The sequence below is a fragment of the Castor canadensis genome, chromosome 5, assembly GCF_047511655.1.
Source record: "Castor canadensis chromosome 5, mCasCan1.hap1v2, whole genome shotgun sequence".
Lineage (NCBI taxonomy): Eukaryota > Metazoa > Chordata > Mammalia > Rodentia > Castoridae > Castor > Castor canadensis.
Window position 1 is genome coordinate 61,310,334 of NC_133390.1, and position 20,439 is coordinate 61,330,772.

General features: G+C 38.0%; 1 long non-coding RNA gene across 1 annotated transcript in view; it reads right to left on the minus strand.

Annotated features, from left to right (window-relative positions):
• Positions 1 to 6,943: 6,943 nt before the first annotated feature.
• Positions 6,944 to 20,439, minus strand: part of LOC141423238 (uncharacterized) — a 32,972-nt gene continuing 19,476 nt past the window's right edge. The window contains exons 2-4 of the long non-coding RNA XR_012447934.1: positions 16,285 to 16,686; positions 8,863 to 8,929; positions 6,944 to 7,179 (exon numbers count right to left, since the gene is read on the minus strand). This is a non-coding gene — a long non-coding RNA (uncharacterized lncRNA). The remainder of the gene's footprint in view (positions 7,180 to 8,862; positions 8,930 to 16,284; positions 16,687 to 20,439) is intronic.

Sequence of the window (20,439 nt, forward strand, 5' to 3'; positions counted from 1 at the left end):
GGAAAGAATTTGGTTTTCTACCATGTTAGACCTAAATTAACCTGGCTATGCATAAAGTTCTTTAAGGCAGGAAGAAGACTGTGGTTTGAATTTTTATTTTTAAGAACAAAATAATTTATTTTCTTTTTCTTTTTTTTTTTTTTTATCTTTCTCCTTTTTTTTTTTTTTCATTTTTCTTTTATTATTCATATGTGCGTACAAGGCTTGGTTTATTTCTCTCCCCTGCCCCCACCCCCTCCCTTACCACCCACTCCACCCCCTCCCGCTCCCCACCTCAATACCCAGCAGAAACTATTTTGCCCTTATCTCTAATTTTGTTGTAGAGAGAGTATAAGCAGTAATAGGAAGGAACAAGGGGTTTTGCTGGTTGAGATAAGGATAGCTATACAGGGCATTGACTCACATTGATTTCCTGTGCGTGGGTGTTACCTTCTAGGTTAATTCTTTGTAATCTAACCTTTTCTCTAGTTCCTGGTCCCCTTTTCCTATTGGCCTCAGTTGCTTTAAGGTATCTGCTTTAGTTTCTCTGCATTAAGGGCAACAAATGCTAGCTAGTTTTTTAGGTGTCTTACCTATCCTCACCCCTCCCTTGTGTGCTCTCGCTTTTATCATGTGCTCAAAGTCCAATCCCCTTGTTGTGTTTGCCCTTGATCTAATGTCCACATATGAGGGAGAACATACGATTTTTGGTCTTTTGAGCCAGGCTAACCTCACTCAGAATGATGTTCTCCAATTCCATCCATTTACCAGCGAATGATAACATTTCGTTCTTCTTCATGGCTGCATAAAATTCCATTGTGTATAGATACCACATTTTCTTAATCCATTCGTCAGTGGTGGGGCATCTTGGCTGTTTCCATAACTTGGCTATTGTGAATAGTGCCTCAATAAACATGGATGTGCAGGTGCCTCTGGAGTAACAGTCTTTTGGGTATATCCCCAAGAGTGGTATTGCTGGATCAAATGGTAGATCGATGTCCAGCTTTTTAAGTAGCCTCCAAATTTTTTTCCAGAGTGGTTGTACTAGTCTACATTCCCACCAACAGTGTAAGAGGGTTCCTTTTTCCCCACATCCTCGCCAACACCTGTTGTTGGTGGTGTTGCTGATGATGGCTATTCTAACAGGGGTGAGGTGGAATCTTAGTGTGGTTTTAATTTGCATTTCCTTTATTGCTAGAGATGGTGAGCATTTTTTCATGTGTTTTCTGGCCATTTGAATTTCTTCTTTTGAGAAAGTTCTGTTTAGTTCACATGCCCATTTCTTTATTGGTTCATTAGTTTTGGGAGAATTTAGTTTTTTAAGTTCCCTGTATATTCTGGTTATCAGTCCTTTGTCTGATGTATAATTGGCAAATATTTTCTCCCACTCTGTGGGTGTTCTCTTCAGTTTAGAGACCATTTCTTTTGATGAACAGAAGCTTTTTAGTTTTATGAGGTCCCATTTATCTATGCTATCTCTTAGTTGCTGTGCTGCTGGGGTTTCATTGAGAAAGTTCTTACCTATACCTACTAACTCCAGAGTATTTCCTACTCTTTCTTGTATCAACTTAAGAGTTTGGGGTCTAATATTAAGATCCTTGATCCATTTTGAGTTAATCTTGGTATAGGGTGATATACATGGATCTAGTTTCAGTTTTTTGCAGACTGCTAACCAGTTTTCCCAGCAGTTTTTGTTGAAGAGGCTGCTATTTCTCCATCGTATATTTTTAGCTCCTTTGTCAAAGATAAGTTGCTCATAGTTGTGTGGCTTCATATCTGGATCCTCTATTCTGTTCCACTGGTCTTCATGTCTGTTTTTGTGCCAGTACCATGCTGTTTTTATTGTTATTGCTTTGTAATATAGTTTGAAGTCAGGTATTGTGATACCTCCTGCATTGTTCTTTTGACTGAGTATTGCCTTGGCTATTCGTGGCCTCTTGTGTTTCCATATAAATTTCACAGTAGATTTTTCAATCTCTTTAATGAATGTCATTGGAATTTTGATGGGAATTGCATTAAACATGTAGATTACTTTGGGGAGTATCGACATTTTTACTATGTTGATTCTACCAATCCATGAGCATGGGAGATCTCTCCACTTTCTATAGTCTTCCTCAATCTCTTTCTTCAGAAGTGTATAGTTTTCCTTGTAGAGGTCTTTCACATCTTTTGTTAGGTTTACACCTAGGTATTTGATTTTTTTTGAGGCTATTGTAAATGGAATTGTTTTCATACATTCTTTTTCAGTTTGCTCATTGTTAGTGTATAGAAATGCTAATGATTTTTCTATGTTGATTTTATATCCTGCTACTTTGCTATAGCTATTGATGATGTCTAGAAGCTTCTGAGTAGAGTTTTTTGGGTCTTTAAGGTATAGGATCATGTCGTCTGCAAATAGGGATATTTTGACAGTTTCTTTACCTATTTGTATTCCTTTTATTCCTTCTTCTTGCCTAATTGCTCTGGCTAGGAATTCCAGTACTATGTTGAATAGGAGTGGAGATAGTGGGCATCCTTGTCTGGTTCCTGATTTTAGAGGGAACGGTTTTAATTTTTCTCCGTTAAGTATAATGCTGGCTGTAGGTTTGTCATATATAGCTTTTATAATGTTGAGGAACTTTCCTTCTATTCCTAGTTTTCTTAGAGCTTTTATCATGAAATGATGTTGGATCTTATCAAAGGCTTTTCCTGCATCTATTGAGATGATCAAGTGGTTTTTGTCTTTGCTTCTGTTAATGTGGTTTATTACGTTTATTGATTTTTGTATGTTGAACCACCCCTGCATCCCTGGGATGAAGCCTACCTGGTCGTGGTGGATAATCTTTTTGATGTGTTGCTGAATTCGATTTGCCATTATTTTGTTGAGGATTTTTGCATCAATGTTCATTAAAGAGATTGGCCTATAGTTCTCCTTTTTGGAGGTGTCTTTGCCTGGTTTTGGGATAAGTGTAATAGTGGCTTCATAAAATGTGTTTGGCAGTTTTCCTTCCCTTTCTATTTCATGGAACAGTTTAAGGAGGGTTGGTATCAGTTCTTCTTTAAAGGTCTGATAGAATTCAGCAGAGAATCCATCAGGTCCTGGACTTTTCTTTTTGGGGAGACTCTTGATTGCTGCTTCAATTTCATTTTGTGTTATAGGTCTATTCAGGTGATTAATTTCCTCTTGGTTCAGTTTTGGATGATCATATGTATCTAGAAATCTGTCCATTTCTTTTAGATTTTCAAATTTATTTGAATATAGGTTCTCAAAGTAGTCTCTGATGATTTCCTGGACTTCCATGGTGTTTGTTGTTATCTCCCCTTTTGCATTCCTGATTCTACTAATTTGGGTTTTTTCTCTCCTCATTTTAGTCAGGTTTGCCAGGGGTCTATCGATCTTGTTTATTTTTTCAAAGAACCAACTTTTTGTTTCATTAATTCTTTGTATGGTTTTTTTGGTTTCTATTTCGTTGATTTCAGCTCTTATTTTTATTATTTCTCTCCTTCTATTTGTTTTGAGATTTGCTTGTTCTTGTTTTTCTAGGAGTTTGAGATGTATCATTAGGTCATTGATTTGGGATCTTTCAATCTTTTTAATATATGCACTCATGGCTACAAACTTTCCTCTCAAGACTGCCTTAGCTGTGTCCCATAGGTTCCGGTAGGTTGTGTTTTCATTTTCATTGACTTCTAGGAACTTTTTAATTTCCTCTTTTATTGCATCGATGATCCATTCTTCATTAAGTAATGAGTTATTTAGTTTCCAGCTGTTTGCATGTTTTTTGTCTTTACTTTTGTTGTTGAGTTCTACTTTTACTGCATTGTGGTCAGATAGTATGCATGGTATTATTTCTATTTTCTTATATTTGCTGAGGCTTGCTTTGTGCCCTAGGATATGATCTATTTTGGAGAAGGTTCCATGGGCTGCTGAGAAGAATGTATATTGTGTAGAGGTTGGATGAAATGTTCTGTAGACATCTACTAGGTCCACTTGATCTATTGCATATTTTAGATCTTGGATTTCTTTATTGAGTTTTTGTTTGGATGACCTATCTATTGATGATAATGGAGTGTTAAAGTCTCCCACAACCACTGTGTTCGCGTTTATATATGCTTTTAGGTCTTTTAGGGTATGTTTGATGAAATTGGGTGCGTTGACATTGGGTGCGTACAGATTGATGATTATTATTTCCTTTTGGTCTATTTCCCCTTTTATTAGTATGGAATGTCCTTCTTTGTCTCGTTTGATCAATGTAGGTTTGAAGTCTACTTTGTCAGAGATAAGTATTGCTACTCCTGCTTGTTTTCGGGGGCCATTGGCTTGGTAAATCTTCTTCCAGCCTTTCATCCTAAGCATATGCTTATTTCTGTCGGTGAGATGAGTCTCCTGTAAGCAACAAATTGTTGGATCTTCTTTTTTAATCCATTTTGTCAAACGGTGTCTTTTGATGGGTGAATTAAGTCCATTAACATTAAGTGTTAGTACTGATAGGTATGTGGTGATTCCTGCCATTTAGTTATCTTAGTTGTTTGAAGGTTTGATTGTGTGTACCTAACTTGATGTTACTCTCTACTGTCTTGCTTTTTCTTATCCTGTGGTTTGGTGCTGCCTGCCTTTTCATGGTTAAGTTGGGTGTCACTTTCTGTGTGCAGGATCCCTTGCAGAATCTTTTGTAATGGTGGCTTTGTGGTCACATATTGTTTTAGTTTCTGCTTATCATGGAAGACTTTTATTGCTCCATCTATTTTGAATGATAGCTTTGCTGGGTAGAGTATCCTGGGGTTGAAGTTATTTTCATTCAGTGCCCGGAAGATCTCACCCCACGCTCTTCTTGCTTTTAATGTTTCTGTTGAGAAGTCTGCTGTGATTTTGATGGGTTTACCTTTGTATGTTACTTGTTTTTTCTCTCTTGCAGCCTTCAATATTCTTTCCTTATTTTCTGAACTTGTTGTTTTAATGATGATATGTCGTGGAGTAGTTCTATTTTGATCTGGTCTGTTTGGTGTCCTGGAGGCCTCTTGCATTTGTATGGGAATATCTTTCTCTAGATTTGGGAAATTTTCCATTATTATTTTGTTGAATATATTACTCATTCCCTTCGCTTGCACCTCTTCTCCTTCTTCGATGCCCATGATTCTCAAGTTTGGTCTTTTGATGGAGTCGGTGAGTTCTTGCATTTTCTTTTCACAGGTCTTGAGTTGTTTAATTAATAGTTCTTCGGTTTTTCCTTTAATTACCATTTCATCTTCAAGTTCTGAGATTCTGTCTTCTGTTTGTTCTATTCTGCTGGATTGGCCTTCCGTTTTGTTTTGCAGTTCTGTTTCGTTCTTTTTTCTGAGGTTTTCCATATCCTGGCTGTTTTCTTCTTTATTGTTGTCTATTTTTGTCCTGAGTTTATTTATCCATTTATTCATTGTGTTCTCTCTTTCACTTTGGTGTTTATACAGTGCTTCTATGGTTTCCTTTATTTCTTCTTTTGCTTTTTCAAATTCTCTATTTTTATTGTCTTGGAATTTCTTGAGTGTCTCCTGTACATTTTGGTTGACCCTATCCAGTATCATCTCTATAAAATTCTCATTGAGTACTTGTAGTATGTCTTCTTTTAAATTATTCTTGTAGGCTTCATTGGGTCGTTTGGCATAGTTTATCTTCATTTTGTTGGAGTCTGGCTCTGAGTTTCTGTTCTCTTCATTCCCCTCTGGTTCCTGTACTAATTTTTTGCTGTGGGGAAACTGGTTTCCTTGTTTTTTCTGTCTTCCTGTCATTGTCCTTGGTGTTGTTACTGTCCCTGTACTGTGTGTAATTAAGTATTTTCTAGCTTGTAATAATAACAATGGTAATATTGAGAATGGAAGAGTGAGCTGAGATGGAAAGCAAGAAGTTAAAGAAAAGGGGAAAACAAATATACAGACAAGAGGGAGAAAGCAGAACAAGGTATCAGACAAGAGAGTTTCAAAGGTATAAACAGGGAGTGTTAGTGTACTAATCGACAGTAAGCTGAACAGACAATAGAGAGACAGAGAGAGGATTGAAAATCAAAGATAAAAAAAATAAAAAATAAGTATATGAAAGTAATATCTATTTATAAAAATGAATTAAAATAAAATGGAAAATAGGAAATTAAAAAAAAAAAAAACCAAAAAACTTCCAAGTTTATATGCAATGCAATTTCAGTCTTAATAATTTGGATGTCCGTCTTAATCTCCAGTCCTGGAGTTGGTGCCTCAGATGTTGTTCTGTAGTTGTCTCATCAAAGGGGATGCATAAAGTAGAACAAAACTACACTCACACACACACAGAAGAAAAAAAAAAAAAAAGCCCCACCAAGTGTCCCCAGTTCAAATGCAATACAGTTTCAGTAAGTTTTTCGGCTTGCAGGTGTAATTCGGTTGTTCTCTCATCAAAGGTAGGGAGAAAAAGAAAAAAAAGCGTCTGGAGACAGTTCTGAGAGTGGTATCTGCAACTGTGGTTTGCCTGCCTGCTGCTCTCAGCCTGTAGCTGGAGGCGTTATTTATGCAGATCTCTGGGGTGAGCTTAGCACTCACCTGGTCCCACAGTCTTTGTTTGCTCAGAGTTCTCCTGTGCGGCGGCCTCTGCTACAGCCTTTCCCCTTTCCAAGCACTGGGAAAGGTGCCACTGCCCCGCGTTGTCAGGCCTGCGTGTTTATTTACAGTTCACATGGGAAGTGGGTCTTCCCTCCTCTCACAAGCGTCCCCGCTCCTGGTTGCTGGGCGCGCCCCACTCCCGCCAGAGCCTCTCCGGCCCGCCCGGCTCATTTATTTACAGTCCCGGGAAGGGTTCCCTTCCCCCAATCTTCAGCGCTCAGGGCGCCCCACCCTCTTTCCAGCGTGTCTTAACTGTTCTTATTGCTTAGTACTCAGTTTCTCTTTTTTTCCCGGGTGGAGGTCAGTTTGTCCAGGGGGCTATGCTGCTCTGGCCCAGGCTTGTCTGTGGGGCTACCGCGAAGCTCACCTGGTCCGCGTCTTCCCAAGCCGTATGGGCGCCGGCCACTGGCGGCCCCGGGGGGCCTCCTCGGTTCTCCGTTTAACGTGAAGTGGAGATTCTCTGCGCCGGCTGGAGATGTGAAGGGGTCAAAGTTATGCCTTTTCTCGGTGATTATGCCTGCAAAGTGTGTCTCCAGCGTCTCTCCAAGATTTCACTATAGGAGGCTCGCTTTCTGCTTCCTACCTCTAGCCGCCATCTTGGAATTCTTCAAAGGGCTTTTAAAGAATTTTTTGAAATATTTTATTATTTGCAAATGAGTAGTGTCCACCCAGTTTATTGACAAAAAGCAAATATTTGGGGAGATATATATTTTTTTTTCTAGGTAAGTTTTTCTTTTTTTTTTTCTTTTATTATTCATATGTGCATACAAGGCTTGGTTCATTTCTCCCCCCTGCCCTCACCCCCTCCCTTACCACCCACTCCACCCCCTCCCTCTCCCCCCCCACCTTGGGGAGATATTTGAGACTGTTTGTTCTATAGAGATTCAGAGCTTAGTGGTGCTTTAAAGACCTAATTTCTCTACTGTTTTCAACTACAATAGAGCCATTTAAATAGTCACCCAATGATTCAAATTCTGCTAACTTCAATGAAAATAATAACTCATTTGATTTTTTGATTTCCCCTTTCCTCCACTGTTTTCCAGCATACTTTAGCTGTATTTTCTAGAGAAAATTTTAACTTACTATAAAGATTATGTTAGAAAGTATACAATTGTCCAAAATGGACAGGGATGCCCTGAGAGGCAGGAAGTTCCCTGTTAGACAATGTATTAAAATAGGGATTTCTTAGCAGAGAACTTAAGAATTAGGTAGTTGAGTGGCTAAATGAGATACATGGTTAACCTTAAAGATTCTGGGAGCTGATGGTTAGTCTAATTTCTATGCATGAGTTGATGCAGTAAAGTCCCTGGCTTCAGAATTGTCAGTCAGGACTGGGCATGGCTCAGGTGGTTGAGTGCATGCCCAGAAAGCACAAGGCCCCAAGTTGGATCTCCAGTACTGAGGAAAAAATTGTCATCTAAAGTCACAAAGTAGGGGAAGCAAGTGTTGCTATACCATAGAAATAATTATGAATGGACTGTCAACTTATAAAATTAGTTTCCAAACATTCTTTTCCATGTAACAACTTTTGCTCATCAATTGGGACATCTTTATCAAACACAAAATGGTCAAAAACTGCTAAAATCACATGCAATGATATTAATAAATGGAAACAATAAAAAATAACAATAAAGAAAAATTGACTAGTATTTCAAGCGCCAAGTATTTGGATATTAACAGGTTAAAATAAATCTTTTAGAAAATTAATGAAGCCATTGAAAAGGCATTGACTATCTTCTAGTACATGGGGATTGCACTGGAAAAGTCCTGTGAAGCAATGAGTAACAAGTTCATGTTATCAAGCAATTTTATTGGGAAAACTTTACTATCCCCCAAATAAACAGCAGAGTCCTAAGAATGTAGTGTGCACTTGCCAAACAGTCTTCCAAACCTTTCTGGCACTTTCCTTGCCCTTCATAGAATCCAGGACCTCAGATTTGGACCAGAAACATACCAACCTTTGGGCCAAGGCAGCAAGGTGAAGGTTTTGAAGAACAGGCCTTGAGGCACCATTATCTTCCACAAGAGTTCTTCATTTATTTGCTCATTGGGAGAAAGGGCTTAACCTCTGGATGCCTTCCTTTATTACATAATCCACTCACCACTGAAGGCCCAACCCAAGAAGCTGGTTGCTTATTTGGATGAAGAGAATTTAAAACCCTGTCATTGAATTTTTTTAATAGCTTATCTGGATGGCTCAATATTGCTTTCCTCTATGTTGGTAAATTTACATGATTTTTTTAATTTAATGCAATGACTTTTATGTGAGATAAAAGGACAAAGTCTTTAGCTACCTACCTTGCTCCTATTTGATTAGTTCCCCTTGTCTTGGGGATAGGTAGACCATTCCCATTTTTTCCGAGTCCTGTGGGACATACCAAGACACTGTCTCATACTCTCTGCAGTACACCATGGAAGTATGATGCAGATTAGAAATATGCAGTCCCAGTCCCTTTTTTCTGTGTTTGTCATCCAGACACCCTGAGAGGGCTGGCAAAAAGTGTTTCTTATTCTCCAAATATTTGCTGGCATGTATTTATGTGGTAAAATTATGTTTTTGGTTTATAGCTGATTTTTTAAAAAATGAACATCTGTTATTCTCTTTTAGTTCAGAATTTCTTAGCACAGCTGGGCAGGGCAACTTGGCTTTCTCCAGCATATCTGTTTAGTCACCAATGAAGACTGTTGTATCAGGTACTTGTCTATTGGCTGACCAGCAGCCACTCATCAACCACAGCTGTTTTGGCTCTGAGAGTTTCATGGGTGGGGAGAAGGTCAGGGTCAACTTGTTCTATGCACCCATCCCCTGGAAGTTCCAGCAGTAGGGATATTTAATGAAGCTGCTTGGATCAGCCATTATTGCTACAGACCCAGCCCTGAGTGAGTACAAAGTTGGCAGAGGGTCTGGCCTGCATCTTTTAGGATCGTAAGTCACAGCAGCTTGGCTTGTAGAGCAATTATATTTATGTTGTCTTTCTTTCCTATATCTATGATGTGATATTATAGATAACGTGACCTGAGCCGAGGCAATTGTAGTTATGAAGAGTGCTTTATTTTCACCAAGGAAGAGTGTTCTTTGGATCCATTTTATGAGTCCCATAGTACTCAGGTGGGGAAATTTATTTTCTACTACCAAATACAATATTCAAGTTCCCTAGAACACTCCAGCTATGATAGCTTCTGAACCCTGAGTTTCAAGAGGGCCATAATATAAAACTAAAACCTCTTTCCAAACTCTTCAAAAAAATTATGTCAATAGTTATAATGATCCCTCCTACACACAGTTATAGGTTGCTCTTCCTAACTCATAGCTCCAATTGTGTTATTGTCTTATTCAATTTCCTTTAAAGGCCCACTGCTATGGAAAGCAATCAGACTCTTTAGCTCAACATTCAAGGTCCTGTATGGTTTAATCCAAACTCTTATTGATGACTGCTCTATTAACATCTCTTTCAATCTAACTAAGATTCAGTATATGTTGTTCTTTTTCTCCTGTTTTCCCACTTTTGTGTTCTTATTTTTGCTTCAAGTCCAAAGGCCAGATCGTCTAGATCTAGTTCAAAAGTGTAGACATAGTCTTCCCTGAGCCCTCCCAACTAAGCCAATTTCTGATTCCTCAAACACCTCGTCACTTTCCCTACCCCTTTCTCAAAGGATTTTCTGCCTGGGAGAATTATTCACAGTGTCCAGTTGTCCTACATTCCTCCAATAGGGGCAGACAGAGCCTGATTAATCTTTCTACTTCTCTTAGGACCTTAAAAATAGTATATGTTTGGTAAGTCTTTATTACAAATACAGTAGTAAATATTTGTGGAGAGCTTTGGATTTATAGAATAGATCCACATGCATTACTTAATTCTCATAAATCTAAATAGAAAGAATAGGTATTCTCTTTATTACAAATAAGGAGAGGAGAAAGAGAATCAACTTTTGTTTACTGAACTATTACGTGCTTCATTTTTTAATGTCTTCCTCTTCTACCATATTGTTAAACTCTGGAAATATAATCATTTTTTTTCACAGTTTTATTTCCAGTGTCTAGTACATTGTCAGACATCATGTAAAAACTCATTAAACATTTTCCAAATGAATGAATGAGTGAATACTGTGATTCAGGCAGTGGCTGAGCAAAGTATATACATTATTTTAATCTCACAGCAGTTATCATAACTACTTCAAAGTTAAGGAAATATAGTCCCAAGGTACACAGTACTTATATGTGTACATAGTCAGAATGGAAGCCATGTGTTTTTCATCACACCATCAGCTTCCCGTGAGTTGCCTTTATCTTTCTTTTGCTTTTGTCGTTTTTACTTCTAAGTGCTATAAAAAGTAAAAAAAAAAAAAAAATTCATGAGTTCCTTTAACTCAACATAAATTTTATCTGTTTACTACAGACATTACAGTTATAGAATCATGGGTAAGGTATTAGTCACTGTTACCACACCCAATAGTTATTATTGTTCACAGGTAGAAGAGGGTACATTCTTAGAAAGGAAAGGATCATTTTCTAGAGATTTCTCTATCTCTATTGTTACTGATGGTCTCTCTTAAAAGAAGGAACTGTTTTGATCTAAGAGTAAATAAAAATTAAATTTCCATCTCAATTTATTTTGTGCTCAGGAGTCCGGAAGTATCTGCATGTTACATTTTCATGATTCTCCTTAAAAAAGGAAACAAATGTTCTGAATGACTCATCAAATCAAGACTTTATTTTGGTGAATAATCTCTTAAGATAGGAGTATTATGACCTCTGTTTTAAAAGTGAAGGCATTACTGCTTTTATTGTTAAGCATGTTTTAAAAAAATTTCTATTAAAATTCAAATGAAATTTTTAATTTATTATTGAATTGTTAAAACTTTCTGCTTGTCTTTATGTGAAATTTTGGGAAAGATATTTTTCTTCTTATTTAATAGCATTCTTCATACCTCAAGTCAAAAGTGCAGAGTTTAACTTTGTATTTTTTGAAAATTTTTTTTCACCATGTTTTCACATGTGGATGATGGTTAATCCCTGGGCTTGAAATTTTGGATTCAATTTAGACAGGCATGCAAAAGTGAGAATTGAATAGTTAACAGCTGATTATTATTATTGTTGTGAAATATGTTTGCTTACTTTTTGTTATGCTACAATATATTTCTTTGACCTCTTCATCTCAATTTGCATTAGGGTAGCATGTTTCAACATGATTTTGAAATAGTAGTCTATTTTATTTATTTTTAAAAGTTTATCTTAATCCACATTTAGTACCTACCATCAACTTTGCATCTTTAACATTGATTATGGCTATAGTCACAATGGATTTTTCTTTGTTTTTGTGCAGACAGTAATTACTGAACTACTGGTAAGCAACAGATAATTGTCATTCACAGTGTATTGGATCAAGACAGAAAATCCTAAGGCCAAAGCTTTGTGTACCATTCCCATGATCTCTGCTTGGTATCCAAGCATGTTCCTATCATTGTGATATGGATTTAAAGAAAACTTTTAAAAACATGCCAGACTAAAAACATCTAATCATTCTTGGATGAAACCATTACTTCCAAAATATAATACAAAACTAACATCACAGAGTCTTTTGTAGACATTTGTGTTCTTCTTGTGCAAAATATTTATGTGAACACAACTTTTTTTAAAAAAGTACCATTGAAAGTATATTAGCTCACTTCTAGTTTTATTGTCTTCATGGTACTACTTCAAATATATTGCCAGCACTTTCACATCTGAGGACCACCTTGAAAGAAACATCTGTATAGGAAGTTTAGGATGCTGAGTTGACAACTCTAAAATAGAATTTTCAAAATAATTGAATCAATTTAAATGGAAACAGAAGTTCCTTCTCTGGAGTAGGAATGCAGTCTGCTCTTTGGTTGGTCCCTATGTCCACAGACATATTCTTTCTGGAGGTTCCGGTTCAGTTCTTCAGAGTTCCCAAATACAGTGAAAGCAACATGCTTCAAGGCCAGGGATCTTTGCAAATGCCTTTAATGCCCTGTTCATCTGCCCTACCACCTTCTGCCTAAAAGCACAGTTCCCTTTCTTTTCCATAGTTCTTACTGGCTTTTCAGGAATTACTGCTGTCATGCCCCTTGGCATTGACTGTCATTTGTTGGTCACCAGGCTTGACATCATTCTACTTCAGTTAAGTAGCTCTGGTTAGCAGGGCTCTGTTCTATTTTTAGTACTTTCTGCCCATTGGATTTCTCTCATTGGATTTTCTTGACATTATAGCACTTTACTACCTCTTCCTAATCTGGGCAGTTATAACACCAGCAGGTTAACCCAGCAGAAGTTCACCCTTCAGATTTTGACAAGACAATGAATGGAGACAATGATTTTGAAGGAACTACTTACCCAACTAATGTCATGTGGCATCCAATACCCCTATAAGTAATTGCCAATATTTCTCATTCTGTATGTGCCTCCACCTCTCCTTATTTGTTCTATTCTTCTTGTTGGGACATGGGACATATGAATCAAAATGACTGAAGAATATGTGAAAGAAAACCACAAAGACAACATCAGGGAGCAATACTGCACTTCAAATTGCTGGGCAATAGACCAGAAAAATTAATTCAGGAGTTTTTCCTCAATGGTGGTCTTCTTGCCTAAAACAAATGCAGTAATATTATTGGACATAGGTCACACATAGGTAATAACACATACAGGAGGAATAGGGAAAGGTAGGAAACCCAAAACTTGAAAGTGTTTGATACACCCACTGCAGAGGAGCTAATATAGTTATCTTCAACTGACAGAGGTCACTATGGGAAGGTGACCGGGAAGTAGTAAGGAGGTCTGGTTCATCTCTATGAACCAATTCGGGTTGTAATACACATGTGCATGGAAGCAATGCTAGGAATCTCTCTGTATAGCTATCCTTAACCCAAACTAGCCAAAATGCTATGTCTTTCTTATTATTGCTTATATCTTCTCTTCAACAAAATTGGAGAAGAGGACAGAACATGTTCTGCCTGGAAGTAAAGGGGGTGCAGGGGAGAGGGAGGGAGCGGGGGGGGGCAAGGGGTTAAGATGGCCCAAACAATGTAACAATGTATGTACATATGAATAAATAACCCCCCCAAAACACAAAGCTTATAATCATAAAAAAATGGGTGGTGTTCTTGGAACCATGTACACATAGATACCAAGGATCTAGTGTATTTCCTTGTATCTGCATGGTTACTATTGTCTTCAAGATGTGGAGTTTTTGGTTTTTGTAGAAACCTTTTTTGTGCCATTTGTCCATTTTGTGAGATTAATCTAGGGTAAAGCATACACTTTATGCCATAAATACACCTAGAAGGGCACACATGAATTACAATATATTACAATTTTCTGAAAGGAAGCCAACCAGTGAAAGTCTCTCTGTCAAGTTCCCATGGTGTAATCTTCTACCCTTCTCCTAGTATCCCATGTGTCTCTGACATATGACCACGTGACAATCAGGCTTACCGTGGGAGCTTATACCAATCCATACAATAAATAGTAGGAAAGATAATTCTCTCTTTGTTTTATATGTATTTTTAAAGAGTAAATACAAATCAAAGTATTTTCCTCCCACACTTTAGTGAACTATTTTGTGCACTTCTGCGATGCATTCATCATTTGGAAATTAGCAATTCAAAATCAACCTCATCGTATAGCATCCATTCACTCAGCCACTAACAACATTCTCATACTGCATACATTTTCTAATCCCTTCCAACACTTTCTTGTGCAAATAATATGATCCAGTTCAACCCAGAGAACTGACGAGCAAGGTCCATTCTTCTACTGGCCAGTAAAAAGAAAAAGTGTAAAACCATGGACTCTCCATTTTGCTCTAGTGTAAGAGTGACTTAGGCCAGGAGGTGGAGAGCAGTCCACTGCCATTCCAGCCTATTGCACTAACAAGGGGGTGTGTCTTAGCACTGATTGCTAAGGGGAGGTTGTCCATGAGACCTGGGCCCAGGGCTCAGTTGTAGGCCAGTTCCCAACTTAAGCTTTTTTACATCAGTGTTTTTCCTTTCACAGGCACACTTGACTTAGCTAAAAATCAAACCTAGAGCACTGAGTCAGGCTCAGTTCAGCAGTTGGCCAATGAAGAGACATAGACCCCATCCTCTTCTTCTTCTAGGTCAGGGTTTAGGTTTCAAAGCATCGAGTCTTACCTCATCCTTTGTATCCCAGGCAATAAAGAAGTCATATCCTAAATGTAGTCACTACAATGATTCCAAAGACTACATCTCAACCTAAGAAACAATGGCCTGGGTGAGTTTAAAGTGGATTTCTTGGTCCTTTCTTACTGATGCAGAGAAGACAAAAAAAAATCTATCTCAAGATAGGCCCAATTCTGTATTATTGCACTCATATTGTGTACAAGGCACTGTGCTAAGATATTCACAGGTATTATTTCATTTAACACTCATGGGGACTATGAGGTAGATATGATTATTATCTCCATTCCATAGATGAAGAATTTAAGGCTCAGACAGGTTATGTAAAACTGGCATAGGTCAGAAAATGGATGTTCTATGATGCAACTCAGGCTCAACTAGGATCAAATATATAATATAACCATTATATTGAATTACAGTTCATTATTATATTTATGACCACTACAAGCTGTCTACCAGAATTGTACTCCATGGTATAATGGAATATTTGTTTTTAATATTTGTCTTTCCTTCCCTCTTTAGAGGGGCAAAATGTCTTACAATAAAGACTGGAAAAAGTTTCTGGAAGAACACAGAGAAAACAGCACCTAACTCTGCCCAGAAGGGTTGCAGAGATAGTTCCACATAGGATAAAAACCCTTGAATTAGTCCTTTCAAGAGTAGTGTTCTTGATGGCAGGATTATTTCCCAGAAAGTCTCACCTTTAAGGTTTTAATACTACCTTCCAACACTGCCACACTAAGGACCAATACTTAAACCCCTGGAGGTCAGACATATTTCAACCACATCCAAACCATAGCAAGGAGCAATTTTGGAAGGGCCAACAGGGGAATAATATAAACACCAGGATTGGAAAATAACAGTACCTAATTTCATATAATAGTCATTGTTCTAGGTAAATTGTTCATCTTAATTTATTTTATTCCTTCCAATATTCTTATAAGGTAAGTATTACTTCACCTGTATATTGTTAGAGACTTAGTGACCTGTCTAAGGTAGCACGTTGAAGAAAAAGTAAAGCCATGATGTGATTTCAGGCAGTTTGCCACCACAGTATGGTGTTAACCACTATTTAATATCACACATCACAGAATGTGTGGACAGCAACCAGACTTCCTCCATGGACAGCATGGGCAGCCAAGAGACCAGCAAGGGTATACATGGAGAAGAAGGTCAGGTCTGAAAGAAGGGGGACCTGCACAGAAGTATCTCTCCCCACAATGTTCTCAATGTAGGTGTTATCCTGAAGTCCACTCATTTCTGGATTTTTAAAGACAACATATTCCATATTTGCAAAAATATGTAATTTCAAAGATCAAAACTCAAGCAGGCAACTTTATATAATCACAGTTTGCAGTACTATTGTGATTAATGGAAAACTAGGAAGACGTATGATATGTAACTACACAAGTTAATTCTAACATGATTTTCAATTGTGTAAGTGTACAAATTAGAATTTCTCTGGAATTTGTGTTTGTAAAATTAACATTTGTAAACATCAATTAATTAAATATTTTAATTAAAATAGTTGTGAATGTTTTATGTGGCCTCTTAACCGACCTTATTTCCAGGCACTGTTTCTTGTTCATTCCTCTTCTTTGCCACAAGCCGGAGACAGAAGGCAGGATTGATGACCATGCTGAACAAGGTCATTCCAATGCTTATTGCAGTCCCATTTGGGTGGGAACCCAGAGCCCTTCACCTCCTACCTACCCTGGTCACAGAAACTGCTTCAAGTTTAAGTGGGAGAGGAGAAAAGTGGGACCCAGCAGGATGATGAAGTTGTTTGCATTTCAGGAAAGGAAAACTGTTTGTAGTCAAAGTGAGGCTCAGTCAAATTGACACTATCTATTCTGGAACAAATTCACAGAACTCTTTTTCACCCCAAACATGTTAGGAAAACAATGATCTCATTGGAAGGAGCGGACACTGGTTAAATGAGGGCTCCATCAGACAAGCTTCCTGAAAAGAAAGAAAAAGAATAATCAGCATCTGAGTTCCATAAATCCCTCAAAAAATTTTCCAAGAGACAAGCCAACTACTCTGTCTTCTCCACTCTTCTTCCAGCACTAGTTCAAACATCAAACAAAATCCACACATATGTTTAGAGAGGGGTTTTTTTTTCCCTTTATTTTTGTTCCTCTGCCCACCCTGAGGTTTTTTATATTTTGAAAACTTTTCAATCATGTGACACTCATTTTCACCCTTTTGGCAACTTAAACATTTCTGATTCCACTTTAGTGAACTTGAGCCTCAGTCTCATTTCTTCAGCCAAAGTACATGGGCAGATTCTTGCCAGAAGTGCGATAAAATGTCTCCTTTTCTCTTATGGTTTGGACAGGGCCTCCCTCCACAGCCCCACAGTGCTAGGAAGCCCAGAACAGGCATGGTCAAGACCAAAGGGCACCAGGAGTTATGAACAACTTCCAGGCTACCTAGACAAGACTCCTCTATTGGACTTCATGTGCTGTGCTCAGAGCCAGAGGGGAAACATGGAGAGTGTTCCTCACCCATTCTCCCCTTGTCTCTGAATAGGTGTTATTTGTTTATACATAACAAAGTCTCCATTTATAACTTTTAGAACTCCTTGGAAATAAGGAAAAACATTTGTTCAGAGTTCTCTTGAAAAAAAATACCTGGTATTTAATTGTTTCAAATAAATCTTCAGTGATGAATGAGTGAAAGCAATAACTTCTGGGATGTCAATCAGAAATAGAAGCAGTGTGATTCTTAGGAGAAGCGAAGAGTCAAAGAGACCTGGATATCCAAGGGGAAGGAAGAGGCTGAGAGAGGACAGACCGTACAGCATGATTTGCTCTGGGAAAGTTGGAAGTGTCTAGTGGTGAGTGCATCTCAGCCTGGCTACAAGCAAATACTGGTAGTCAGAATGTGCTGTTTCTGAGGTGGCCACAGGACCAGACAAAACAGCTCAGCCTAGTCTGGGAAGGAAAGCAGAATGAAGGTAAATGGAAGACAAGGTTTCTGATAGTCAGGGATGGTGACTGGTATTGGATGCTCAGGCAAAGAACAATATGATGGCTAAAGGAGGGAAACCTTAAACTACAGTACTAGTCCATATCTAGTTTATACTTTCAGTTTCCTCATGATTTCCTAGAAAAAAAAATCACGGATCTTAGTTCTCTTGATTATTTTCCAGATTTTCTTCAGTTCTCCTTTTTCATTCCTGGCTATGAAGGAAATGCAAATCAAAAGCATACTAAGATTCCACCTCACTCCTGTTAGAATAGCTATCATCAAGAACACCACCAACAACAAATGTTGGTGAGGATGTGGAGAAAAAAGAACCTTCATATACTGCTGGTAGGAATGTAAGCTAGTACAACTACTATGGAAAAAAGTATGGAGTCTCCTTAAAAAACTAGAAATAGATCTGCCATAAGATCCAGCAATACCACTCCTAGGGATATATCCAAAGAATGTGACTCAGGTTATTACAAAGGCACCTGCATACCCAACTTTATTGCTGCACTATTCACAATAGTCAAGCTATGAAAACAGCCAAGATGCCCCACTACCAAAGAATGGATTAAGAAAATGTGGTACTTACACACAATGGAATTTTATTTAGCCACAAAGAAGAGAGAAATTTTCTCATTTGCAAGTAAATGGATGGAACTGGAAAACATTATCTTTAGCAATGTAAGAGGAGCTGTGTAGGAGGATCTCTAGCTTTCTAAAGTTTCCAGGTGGAGTTGGAGACATAGGGAGGGTCTGTTATCAGGAACTGGAATGGTTTCCTTGGTATAAGTGCCCTACCACATTTCTTTAGATAAATACAGACTTTGACTTCAGAATTCTTGAGAAGAATGGCCAAGGAAGAAAAGAATGAGACTAGGATAAAAGCTGTCATCATTAAAAAAAAAATACAGTCTTAAAAAGGAAAGAAACTCTTGGCACCATGGGTTAGTGCAGCAGTGAGACCCTCCCAGGAGCTCATGGTTTATACTAGGGCTGAAGGTAGCAGGGGAAGCACAGAGCAATAGAAATAACAGGCTGAGAGCCTGATAAAGAGTAGATGCAGCTTCATCATTTCCCTTCTGTCCTCAAGGACCATTGCTTGTCCTTCATGCTTTCTACAGAACCAAGTTGCTGAGCTCATCTTCTTAGCTCTGGATTTCACTTGCTGGATGGGAGGTGATGGACCACTCCTTAAAGAAGTCCACTTATAGTTGACATTTTTTATCTGGAAATCAGCATGCATTGCTAATCATCCTTGTGGCACAAAGCCACAATCTTCCACAGTATACCCAATGGCAAGCTAGAAGCAACAAATTACAGTTTAACCTAGAACATGCATTCTAATTTTGATTTTATTACATTATATGGATACATATCTCCCCTAAAAACAATCTTCCCTGTAGATCAAATTTTATTCACCACCAGTTCAACAGCTCCCATGTTTCAGAAACCATTGTGAGCACTGAGGATACAACAATGAATAAATCAGAACTGTCTGACCTTGTGGAATTTGTATTTTAGAGACACACTGTTCAATGCAGCAAGAACCAGCTACATGTGGCTATTTAACTGAATTAAAACCAAATCTAAACTTCAGTGTCTCCACTGCATTAGCCATATTTTAAGTCCCAAATAGCTACAAGTGCTACTGGCTACTGTATTAGCCAACACAGATACAGACCATTTCTGTCACCTTTGACTCAGAAGGCCAAAATTGCATGTTCTCCTTTATATATGGATTATAGAAATAAAACAAATGCAGCAATATTATTGGAAAGGGGTCACACTAAAGGGGGAGACCGCACATGGGAGGGATAGGGCAAGGGAAGGAAACCAAAAACTTGAAGGTGGTTGATGAGCTTACTGTATAGGAATGAATATAGTAATCTTAAACTGGCAGAGGCTCTATGGGAAGGGGACTAGGAAGTAGTGGAGAAGACTGGTAGAGATAAACCAATTTGGGTTATAATACATATATGCATGGAAACAACACAAGGAATCTCCCTATATACCTATCTTTATCTCAAACTAGCAAAAACACTATGTTTTTCTTATTATCTCTTATGTTTTCTCTTCTAGAGAATCAGAGAACAGGAGAGCAGAACAGGTTCTGCCCCATGGGGGTGCTGTGAAGTGGTGCAAATAATGTATACACATGTAAGTAAATGCAAAAATGATAACTGTTGAAGCAGTTCCAGGAATTGTGGAAAGGGGGATGAAAGAGAGCAGTGGAGGGGGTGAGTTCAAGTATGACATATTTCATACATTGTAAGAACTTTTGTAAATACTCCAGTGTATCCCCACCCAGCACAACAATAATAAAATAAATAAATAAAAATTTAAAAAACTAAGTCTCATCTAAAAAATTTTTTTAAATAAAATTTTTATTAGAAAATATTCACTATACATGGGGGGGATTCATAGAGACAATTCCAGTTAGACTTAAATTGTGCATTATTTACATTGCCCCCATCATCTCTCCTCAGCTTCTTTCCCACTCCACTTAAAACATTTGTAAGAGGTTCTTTAGTTCTGTTTCACATAGGTATTTGAAGTCCACCAACCATATACAGTCACCTTAATCTCCTTCCTTCACTCTCCTCCTTCCTACTAGTCCCCCTGCTCCATTCCGCAACACTGTGCCTATTTTTCAGTCCTGATTTTCGTTATTAATATTTAAATTGATATGCAAAGGGGTGTCTCAACGTATGCCCTTTGTGGGTGTCCTTTACTTTG